Source organism: Globicephala melas, chromosome 10 (genome assembly GCF_963455315.2).
Source record: "Globicephala melas chromosome 10, mGloMel1.2, whole genome shotgun sequence".
Classification (NCBI taxonomy): Eukaryota; Metazoa; Chordata; class Mammalia; order Artiodactyla; family Delphinidae; genus Globicephala; species Globicephala melas.
This window is the reverse complement of record NC_083323.1, coordinates 8,211,826-8,222,078: the sequence shown is the minus strand read 5'-3', so window position 1 is coordinate 8,222,078 and position 10,253 is coordinate 8,211,826. Positions and strand designations below refer to the sequence as shown.

General features: G+C 45.8%; 1 protein-coding gene across 3 annotated transcripts in view; it reads left to right on the top strand.

Moving 5' to 3' along the window:
* The first annotated feature begins 1,987 nt into the window (after positions 1–1,987).
* Positions 1,988–10,253, top strand: part of SGSM3 (small G protein signaling modulator 3) — a 35,365-nt gene continuing 27,099 nt past the window's right edge. For all 3 annotated transcript variants that reach the window (XM_030855877.2, XM_030855876.2, XM_030855873.2), the window contains exon 1: positions 1,988–2,126. The gene's annotated coding sequence lies outside the window, so the exon portion shown is untranslated. The remainder of the gene's footprint in view (positions 2,127–10,253) is intronic.

Here is a 10,253-nt window from a genome sequence, read left to right as displayed (position 1 = left end):
AGTACTTCAGAGGATGAGGTGATCTGTAAGTGACCACTTGGACAAAAGGTCAAATGAAAAAGAAATGAGTTTTTTGGTGGCACAAAACAGGAGGCCCTGGGCTTCCCTGGTGGCGCAGCGGTTGAGAGTCCGCCTGCCGATGCGGGGGACACGAGTTCGTGCCCCGGTCCGGGAAGATCCCACATGCTGCGGAGCAGCTGGGCCCGTGAGCCATGGCTGCTGAGCCTGCGCCTCCGGAGCCTGTGCTCCGCAACGGGAGAGGCCACAAAAGTGAGAGGCCCGCGTACCGCAAAAACAAAACAAAACAAAACAGGAGGCCCTCTTCTCATATAACAAGATCCTCTGGCCTTAGAAAAGCCATGTTAGATCTGCCCTTTCAGATTCTGATGCTTTATTTTGTACTGAAAGTTCATATTTGTGGTAGTATTGGGCCTTCCTTATCTACAGTGGGTCAGAAACTGTGGATAGGTAACATCCCAGCCCAAGCTGGAGTGGAAGGAGGGGCTCCAAGGGATACTTGGGAGCTATGCAGACCACCCCCTTGTCCTCAGTCCCCACAGGAGTTTCCTAGGAAATAACAAGGTCCTATCAAATAGTGATGTCAAGTGGCCACAGATGAGGTTGAGAGGGAGACTGGAGCCATGAATGCTTCGGGTCAAGTTTCCATCCACAAATGGAGCCTTCCACTGATACGGCTCTAGGGCACTGGGAAGTTTAAAACTATGGGACATTGTTACACCTCTGCCATGGCTTTATAAAGTTGTAACTAGGATAGTGCTAGTTGTGAGAGTACAGGCCAAGGACAGTTGACCCTTGAACAACGTGGGGGTTAGAGGCACTGACTTCTGTGTGGTTGAAAATCCACATATAACTTTAGAGTTGACCCTCTGTATCTGCAGTTCTTCAACCACTATTAGTTCCCATTATTGATATTTTGGCCAAGTTCTCTGCAAAATTCTAATGATAAAATTTGCCCAGCTTTTGCCACAGGAGTGTTTGTGAATAACATGAAAGTGCTTTGTAAAGTGAGCATAATACAATGCGGTCATGATTGAGAATGCCTTAGTGTGTTTTGTAGGCTTCACCTGTGGTTCCCATTAATTCACTGCATCATCCCCACCTTGGAACACCCTTAGGAACCTGAGCTCAGGTTAATAAGCAGCTCTAAAACGAAATTGTGGTATATCTCTTCAGAGTAGGGTGAAGTTTCTAGAAAAATATTCCTGTAATCCTGTTATAGCTTTTGGTGACCTTTCTAAAACATGGCAAGTGCTTTTTTTTTTTTCTTTTTCTTTTTTTTAAAACTGGAGCCTAATGTCCACTGGGACCTGGATATCAAATGGAGACGGGCGCTGCTGCCATCATGGACTGTTCATTCGTACTGCACTTTAACATTTTCTCAGACAGCAACCAGTTCTCACAACCACCACAAGTTCACATTCTCATTTTATGGGTGAGCCAAATGTTAGCATGGTTGATAGACTCAAATGCAGGCCTCTGACTACACCCTCTCATTGCATTATGCCTGAAGATTGAATTTCTTGGGTAGGACTTCAACCAATTTGTTACTAGTTGCGGCTCCTTCCAAGGCTTGTGAATTGTGTAAGAGTGGATCAGGCTGGCCTAGGACTGGTTTGTACACCCGTAAAGAAGGCACTTAAATGTTTAGAAAATGAATATCAGGTAAGCCGCTCCTTCCCAGAGCCCTGCCGCGTCTATCCCCCATCCTGACCACTGGTCGACCCCATATTCCCCTAACTCGTAGGGCTGCAGCGCAGACGGGAGGCCAGGTGGGCATCGCTAGGCCAAAATTGGGCTTCGAAGGTCGCCTCTCCACCTCCACCCCCAGTACCCCCCACCCCCCCGGCGGAGGACGCGGCCTAGTCTCCGAAAGAGGGCTGGTGTGCGGGGTCCAGAAGCGCGCAGACCCCACCGCAGCTCCCGGCCAACGGATCCGAAAGACTACAGCCCCCAGCATGCCTCGCGGCCGCCCGCTCGGCCCAGCGCGCGTGCGCGGTGGCGCCGCCGAGGGCCGACAGGGACTGAGCGTGGAGCCTGACAAGCGTTGGCACGGTGGTGGCGGAGACCCGCGGCTGCGGGGCAGCTGGAAGTACCCCGCGGGGCAGGTGAGTGCGGAGCGAGAGGTTGGCCGAGACTCGCTGGGTCTGTGGGGCCCGGCGCCCACCCATGCCCCTCCGGTGGGGACGCTAGGGGCTGTGGACCGACCGACTGGCCCACGGACTTACGGGCCGAGGGGCAAGGCGGCGCCGTCGCCGGCCGGCCCTCGCTCGTGCGGCGCGCGGGGCTGGGGTCCCGGCTAGGCCCGGGCCCTCGAGGTCGGGCGCGAGGCCTGAGGGGCGCGGGCGGTGCTCGGGGCGGGGGGCGGCCTCCCGGGGAGGGACCCCCAGCCGGCCCAGCGGGAATGGGGGGCTCCCGGCTCCTGAGCTGTAGTGCCTTGGGGGCTCGAGCCCGATAACGGCCCCCTCCTGCGGCTGGGAGCAATTTACAGAAGCCGCACCTCAGGCCGGCGACCTTTTTTGTATTTTGGGTTTTTTTGATAAAACGGCTGCTTCGAATACGTTTACAGCAGCAGAGTCCTCTTCAGGTGTGACTTGTAACTTTACCTTAAAGATTCAAGTCTGCGGTCAGAACACAGGCTCAGATTCTGGCCAGACTCTGAACACACTGTAATATGGGTTTTTAACGCTGGAGAAATTGAGGCATGTACTATCCAGGACTCAGCCAGTGTGGTTAGGATTGGAATTTTGAAAATTGTTCTCATACATGGTTTAATGATAGATCCAAGATGCTTTTTATATGGGGCGGGGGGGAGAGGTGATTTAAAGTCTCTTTTTGGTGACGAATGACTGTATCATATTTTCCAGTCTTGTGCTGCATATGCGATTTGTGGTGGGTTGGTGGCCCTTTTTTGCTTGCTCTTTGGTGGGATATTTAGAGGTGTCTGGAATATTCTTTACCCTTTTTTCTTTTTCTTTCTTGGTAAATTCAAGTTCCTAATCAGACTCTGTTTCACAAAAAGTGAATTTTCAACTTCGACTTGTTTCTTTGTAGCTTTTGTGATTGTTTATGATTAAGTTTGTAGGTACACATATATTTCCTCCTCATCTCTTTTCCGTATCTTCCAGTTCTCTCTGAACTCTAAACGATGGAGTTATATCTTCTTTGTTTTACATATTTATTTGTGTTCTCCATAATTAGCTGGTAATTGATTCTAAATAATAGTCAATATCTTTCTCGTCTTTTAATAATCACAGGTGTCTGTAGCCTTTTCATCACTAATTGTTACATTAGCCTGGGCTTTAGCCCTCTTCTATCCCTTTTTAAGCATGGGTGTGTGTAATCTGGGAGAGAGGGCCGGGGTGAGGTGTTTCTCTTGACCAGATATAGGTAACAGGTGAACACGACCCATGGCATCAACTTTAGAAGGCTGTGAACAAAAATTGTTAAATATTAATCTTGTGAATTTGGGAACTTGTCAGGTTGACAGAAGAGTCGGTGAGGTACCTCACAGAAATGAACCTGACGTCAGGGTAAAATATTGAGAAAGGACCTCAGGAATCATCTCTTTTATCATACTGCCATCTTTCAGTGCCCAGAGTGGATGCTGGGGACACCTTGTTGGCTTAGAAACTTAAACAAGGTTCTGTGTGTTTGTGTTTTTGGTTTCTCTCTTCCTAGTTCTCAATGAACGCTTTGGCAGGAGCTCAAAATCTGGTACATCTGATAATTTAACATCAGTTTCATCTGCTTATTCTCCAGATTGTCTCTCTTCCTCAGCTGGTGACATCAGTAATTTTCCACAGCAGCCATTCATGAGCTCATGCAGACTGTCACAAGGAAGTGGAATAGCACAGAGGGTGGCACATACAGGAGAAATAAGGATCTTGTTTCTTTGCCGTCACATATTACACAAGGAGTGAGACAGGAAATCTGGACTGAAGCACAAACTATGCGGGAGGGGTTAGCACACCAGGCTTCCACATACGGTAATAATCATTGGTACCACTTACTGAATCTCTTCTCTTTGCCAAGTGCTGTAATCGTCACAGTGAAGTGCAGGTTTATCATTGTCATTTTATATGTGTGTAAGTTGAAGTACAGAGGTTAAGTGATTTGTCCACAGACATAGTGACAGGGCCAGAATGCAAATTCAGGTCTCTGATTCTGACATCCCCGCTCTTCCTGCTGCACTGTACTACCCTACCAACATATATGTTCAAGTCTTTCTCATTCTCAAAGAAAAAAACAAAAAAACCCACCTTTCCTGTGGCCACCCTTCTTCTTCAAACTACTGTCACTTCCCGTCTGTTTCCTTTCTAGATTTGTCCTTAAAAAGCAAACTCTATGCCCTTCTCTTCCGTTTACTCCTTATTTCATTGCAGTCTGGCCCCCACCCCTCGACTCTATTGAAATTTTTCTCATGAACTCCACTCAGCCATTGATTGAATACCTACCTTAGGTACCATCTTCTAGACTTACAAAGAGGCTGAGATGGTTCTTGCCCTGAGGGAGTTTAGGAGCTAATGAGGGAGAAAAAGAATTTCATACATGTCACTGTATGTTAACTCCTGACTGAGCAGTCTTTGCTCTTGGGAGTGGGGGAGGAAGACTTCACTGAGAAGGTGATAGTGGACTGCCAACAGAGAGAAACCCTAAGTTGTTCCCGACAGTGGTGTCAGGACTGCATGCTTAGGTGTGGACTTTTAGAAGTTGTATCTCGCCAGTGAGAGATGGTACAGTTGAAATATACAGTGTAGGCTTTAGAGTCTGCCAGACCTGGGACCTGAGCCTTAATTTCTTCTTCATAATACCTGCCTACAGTGTCAGCTCTGTGAAAGTAGGGCCTTTGTCTTTTTCACCACCCCACTCCTCTCTCCTAGAACACTGGGCAGTAGATGTTTGTGGAGTGAATACCTCACAGGATGTTGTTCAGCTCGCGGGAGGTGCTAGACTCCCAGCAGCACCATGTGACTGAAGTAACGACACTGACGTTCAGTGTGGTTTATGAACTGATTTTGAAGACACCATTGTTTGAAACAGTATACATATAATCACCTCCCCTTTTTGAACATTTAGGCTTGTTAATTTATGCTCACAATTCATAAATGAGGAGAGAGACGTTCACCTCTTTTCTGTAGGCACAGTTAACTGCTGTGTTTTCACTTCCAATATTATGCCTCTTTTTCAGTTATAAACACATCTCTGCTTTTTCTAAGTGTTTGTGATGTAGGTTTTGTATGTATTTTTTTTCTCTGCTAATGTTCTGGATTGTTTGGGGAAGTTAATTTCTTTGGAATCATTAAATACCTTTATCAGTAAGAGTAACATGAGAAATGAGATTGGAAGCACCAGTCCAGTAATCAGAAGGCTTATTCTTGGGAAGGGCCTGATTTCCAATTAGGGCTAATAGATTTTTTTTTTTTCCTTAACAAAACCATACAACTATTCCTGGTCTTCCTAGATACCTAGTTAGCCTTCTAGCTAACATTCTAAATACATGAAACAACAGATCATTTCCCTCTTCTTGTGTTTGAGTTTCATTTGTAAATATCATTAATTTGTGTGACTTGAGGTTATAGGATTAAAGTCCAAGTACCACTTTTTTGTTTTGTTTTTGCTTTTGAAGTCAGTGGGATATAGTAATTAGCACCTACAGTAAAGTTCAAATTCTGGCTCTACCACTTTAAACTTTGAAAACTTAACACAGTGATATTGCTTCCCAATGCCTCATTTTGCTTATCTGTAAAATTGGGATAATTACTACTACTGTCACCACTCGATAATAGCTCTTATTTATTGGTGTTTACTATAGACTTGGCACAGTTCTAAGAATTTTACTTCTATTAGCTCAATCTTCACAACTACCCTTTATAGTAGTATTATGCGCACTTAGGGTGAGGAACAGTGACAAGATGGTCACCTGAGAGTTGTAATAAAGGTGTTTAATAATGTGATGGGTAGTTGTACTAAATGACCTGTAAAGTTCTCCTCAATTATGATTCTCTGATTGAAATCTCAGTCTCCAGACTCTGAGCCCTAGCGATTGTTCTAGAACAGACTGTTCCTGCCTTTCCCTGTATGGCCAGCCTGGTTTCCTGTTGTCTCTGTCTCACACCCCTGCTTCACCCAGCCCCTTACATTCTTTTTTTTTTTAACAGTTTTTTTTTAATTATTTATTTTTGGTCATGCTGGGTCTTTGTTGCTGCACACGGGCTTTCTCTAGTTGTAGAGAGTGGGGGCTACTCTTCATTGCAGTGTGCGGGCTTCTCATTGCGGTGGCTTCTCTTGTTGCGGAGCACGGGCTCTAGGTGCATGGGCTTCAGTAGTTGTGGCACACGGGCTCTAGAGCACAGGCTCAGTAGTTGCGGTGCATGGGCTTAGTTGCTCCGCGGCATGTGGGATCTTCCCAGACCAGGGATTGAACCCGTGTCCCCTGCATTGGCAGGCGGATTCTTACCCACTGCGCCACCAGGGAAGTCCTGCCCATTACGTTCTTCACATCACCTTCTCATTGAGCCTTCCCTGAACACCTAATTTAAAATTGCAACTTCCTGGGACTTCCCTGGCCGTCCAGTGGTTAAGACTCTGCATTTCCAATGCAGGGAGCATGGGTTCGATCCCTGGTCGGGGAACTAAGATCCCTCATGCCGCGCAGCCAAAAAAAAAAAAAAGTTATTGTCTAACCCTAAGGTTTATAACAGCAGGAGGACAACCTCCTCTGACATCTTTCCTGAAATTTCTGGTGATAATGATGCTGGTCTGAGTGTAATGCAGTTTGCCTGTTACCATGTTGTTCCCAAGTTTTTGATTCAGTTTGAGGTTGGGATAGTGGAAATAGCAGACTTAGCTTCTGGTCTGGCTGTGTCACCTACTCTCTTTACGGCTTTAAATGAGTCTTTTGACGTCTTTAGCCTCAGTTTCTTTTTTTTGAAAAAAGTAAGAGGGAGATAAACTCAAAAGATCCTTCTAACTCCATCATTCGTGACTGATCTAAGAGCCTTTGCCCTGCACCCAGCACTGAAGAAGCTAATGATCTCTAAACATAGGTGCAGGTCTGTTAGAGAAATTCATTTGCTCTTGTACTATGGGGATTCTCTCCTAATTTATATTTAATTTGGAATTTTCACAAAAATTTATGTTTCTTAATACAGTTGCTTGTATCATGTTTTAACTCTGCCTCGCTCCCACTGGGCTCCATTCCCAAGTCAAGGTACATTGTTCTTACACATGCACAAGTGGCTTCTATGTCTTCCCAGAGCACTGTGCTGGAGAATTGACAACTCAGTTGTACTAGTCAGTGTGGTAGAGAGGGACCACTTAGGAGTCACTTCTGACTCACTGACTGATATGGACAAGCTGCTTAACCTCTCTGAGCCCTGGTTTTCTCAAGTGTAAAATGGGGAGTGCTTAGTAAGTATGGTAAATGCTCAGTAAACACTTTTCCTTCTTTCATTGTATCTCCCTTCTAATACCTCCATCTAACCACTGCCACAAAGTACATAGGATTGGATTACCATACTCTAGGGTTATTAGGTAGGTGTTTTCATATCTGCAAATGAAAAATTCCCAGTAATTATATGGATGGTATGGCCAAATGAGTGACTTAAAGGTAGTTTTTGACCTCTATGGTTTCATTATATGAGGAATAGGGACTTTGTTAACTATATTTATGATCTGTTCCTTTTAAGTGCCCGAAGCTCCTATGCTAATATAAAGCTTTAAATATAAATATTTCAGTGCCCTTTTTTGCCAGTCAGCCCTCAAGGAGCTTTATTTTCCTCAAAAACTCTTGTCTGCATTTTTCAGAGCTACCTGAATGTCGAGTTGAGGTTAGGTACCCATTGTTTGTTTCACTTTTACTTCTAAGGAGGGTGTTGCTCCCCAGCCCTGGTGATGGGAATGACAGAAGGTCCATGCAGTACATTGCTTCTGCTTTCCTTATCACAGTCCAGGTGCTTCTAGGCTGTAAATCTTAGGGGAGTGATCAGATTACCTTGGGTGATTATTTTACAGGAAGACCTAGAGTGGATGGGCCTGGTGCAGAAGCCTGCACAGGAGAGCCTCATTTACCTGGTGCTGCTGTGCAGGAGAGGGAGAGCCATATCTGGGCTTGTGGAGTTCTGGCGGGGAGAGTCCTGTTTCCCTCGTCTGTGTTTCCAGTCCGCGCTCTACCTTGCACAGTCATGCCTAAATCTTGCCTGAAGGAACACTATCTCTGGTCACAAAGAAAATATTGACTCAGGGACGGGGAAACAGCCCCAGCTGTAAGCCTGTGGGAGCGGGAGTGGAGGGAGTGGAGCGCACCCAGGTGTTGATTCCTGGGTCGTTTTGCTCTTTAGCTGATGCCTGTTTGGAAGGAGGCAGTTTGAGAAATTTGGATGCCTTTTTCACTGGGGAGATTAAGAATAAAGTGAATAATAAACATGTTTTCAACAAGAATGATTGGGGTGACTGGAGGGGGGAGCCAGTTCTAGAAGATTAGTGCCACTAGCTGCTTTATCGTGGTGTTTGGTGGGGCTCAAGTTTTGAGACTTTCTTTCCATACTGTGGTAATTGCTTCATTTAGCAGCATGCTGTAAGAGAAAGTGGTGGGTTCTAAGGTCTGAAAGAAGGGTGCTGCGGCTGGAGCATCGAGCGAGTGTCCAAGGCTGAGAGATGAGGCTGGAACGGTCAGCAGGGACTACTAGCTCATGCAATCTTAAAAGTCAAGTTAACAAATTTGGACTTTTTTCCAAAAGTCAGAGGGAAGAAAAGGGGCTTTAAAGAGGAGAAGGAAATAATCAGTTGCATTTAAAAAGGATTTCTGTGCTGGGTAGAGAGTAGAATCTGCAGAATCAGAAATTCTGAGGGGTGGACCCCAGCTGTCTGGGTTTTAAGAGCTGTCTGTTTTTGTGTTTTTCTAATTTATTTACTTATTTTTGGCTGCATTGGGTCTTTGTTGCTGTGCGCGGGCTTTCTCTAGTTGCGGTGAGAGGGGGCTACTCTTCGTTGCGGTGCACGGGCTTCTCATTGCAGTGGCTTCTCTTGTTGCGGAGCATGGGCTCTAGGCACGCGGGCTCAGTAGTTGTGGCTCGTGGGCTCTAGAGCGCAGGCTCAGTAGTTGTGGCCATGGGGTTAGTTGCTCCGCGGCCTGTGGGATCTTCCCAGACCAGGGCTCGAACCCAGTCCCTTGCATTGGCAGGCAGATTCTTAACCACTGCGCCACCAGGGAAGCCCTGTCTGGGTTTTAAAGAAGCCCTCCAGGTGATTCTGATACACTCTGCAGTTTGAGGACCACTGATGGAGTTCATTTAAGAGAGAGGGAACAATATTGTAAAGTCAGGGAACTAAACTCCATGGTATTGCTGAAGTGTAGCTTGTATTTTTTAAAAGTAGTTGTTTTATATGCCTAAATAAAGAAATAAGATAAGCTAATAAAACGTACATTACATAATCAGTCTAAATCACTTACCTTGGAATGTCAATAAAATGGACATAAGCCCTATATCCCACATTATGTGAGAAGGCCAACACCCTCCCCCAGGTTTTTTAAATTTAACTTCTTTAATTCTCATAACAATGTGTAAGGTAGGAATTATTATCCCTATTTTCAGACCTTTCTTTGATTTTCCCCTCAAACCACAGTCAAGGCTATTATGAGTCCAGCAGGCTTTCTTGAAGGTATGTATGGCAAAGGGGTATTACCTTGCAACAGCACACTAACTTAAATTGGGGTTTGGATTGTTCTTTGCTTAAGAGGCATTTGGTCCACCCCTAAGGCCTCCCCACTCCCAGGCACGCAGCATGTCACTGTCTCATGAGTGGCTCTGTCCTGAAGGATGCAGCTCCTTACCCATCTCTGGACTGCTGTTCCCTTCCCCTCTGTAGTCCAGGCCACCCCTACCTCCAAATTTCCATTAATTTCCTTTGCTAGACAATCGATAGATCTCTCCTTTTCTAATCTGTGGCTTCAAGGTTTACCTTCCACCTTTAAGGAGCTTATCAAAATATTTTCCCAAAGATAAACCTCCTCTCTGGGAAGCATTCAGGAGCCAACTTTATTTTTTTTAATAAATTTATTTATTTATTTTTGGCTGCGTTGGGTCTTCGTTGCTGCACGCGGGCTTTCTCAAGTTGCAGCAAGCAGAGGCTACTCTTCGTTGTGGTGTGCGGGCTTCTCATTGCGGTGGCTTCTCTTGTTGCCTAGAGCACGGGCTCTAGGCACACAGGCTTCAGTAGTTGTGGCACGCGGG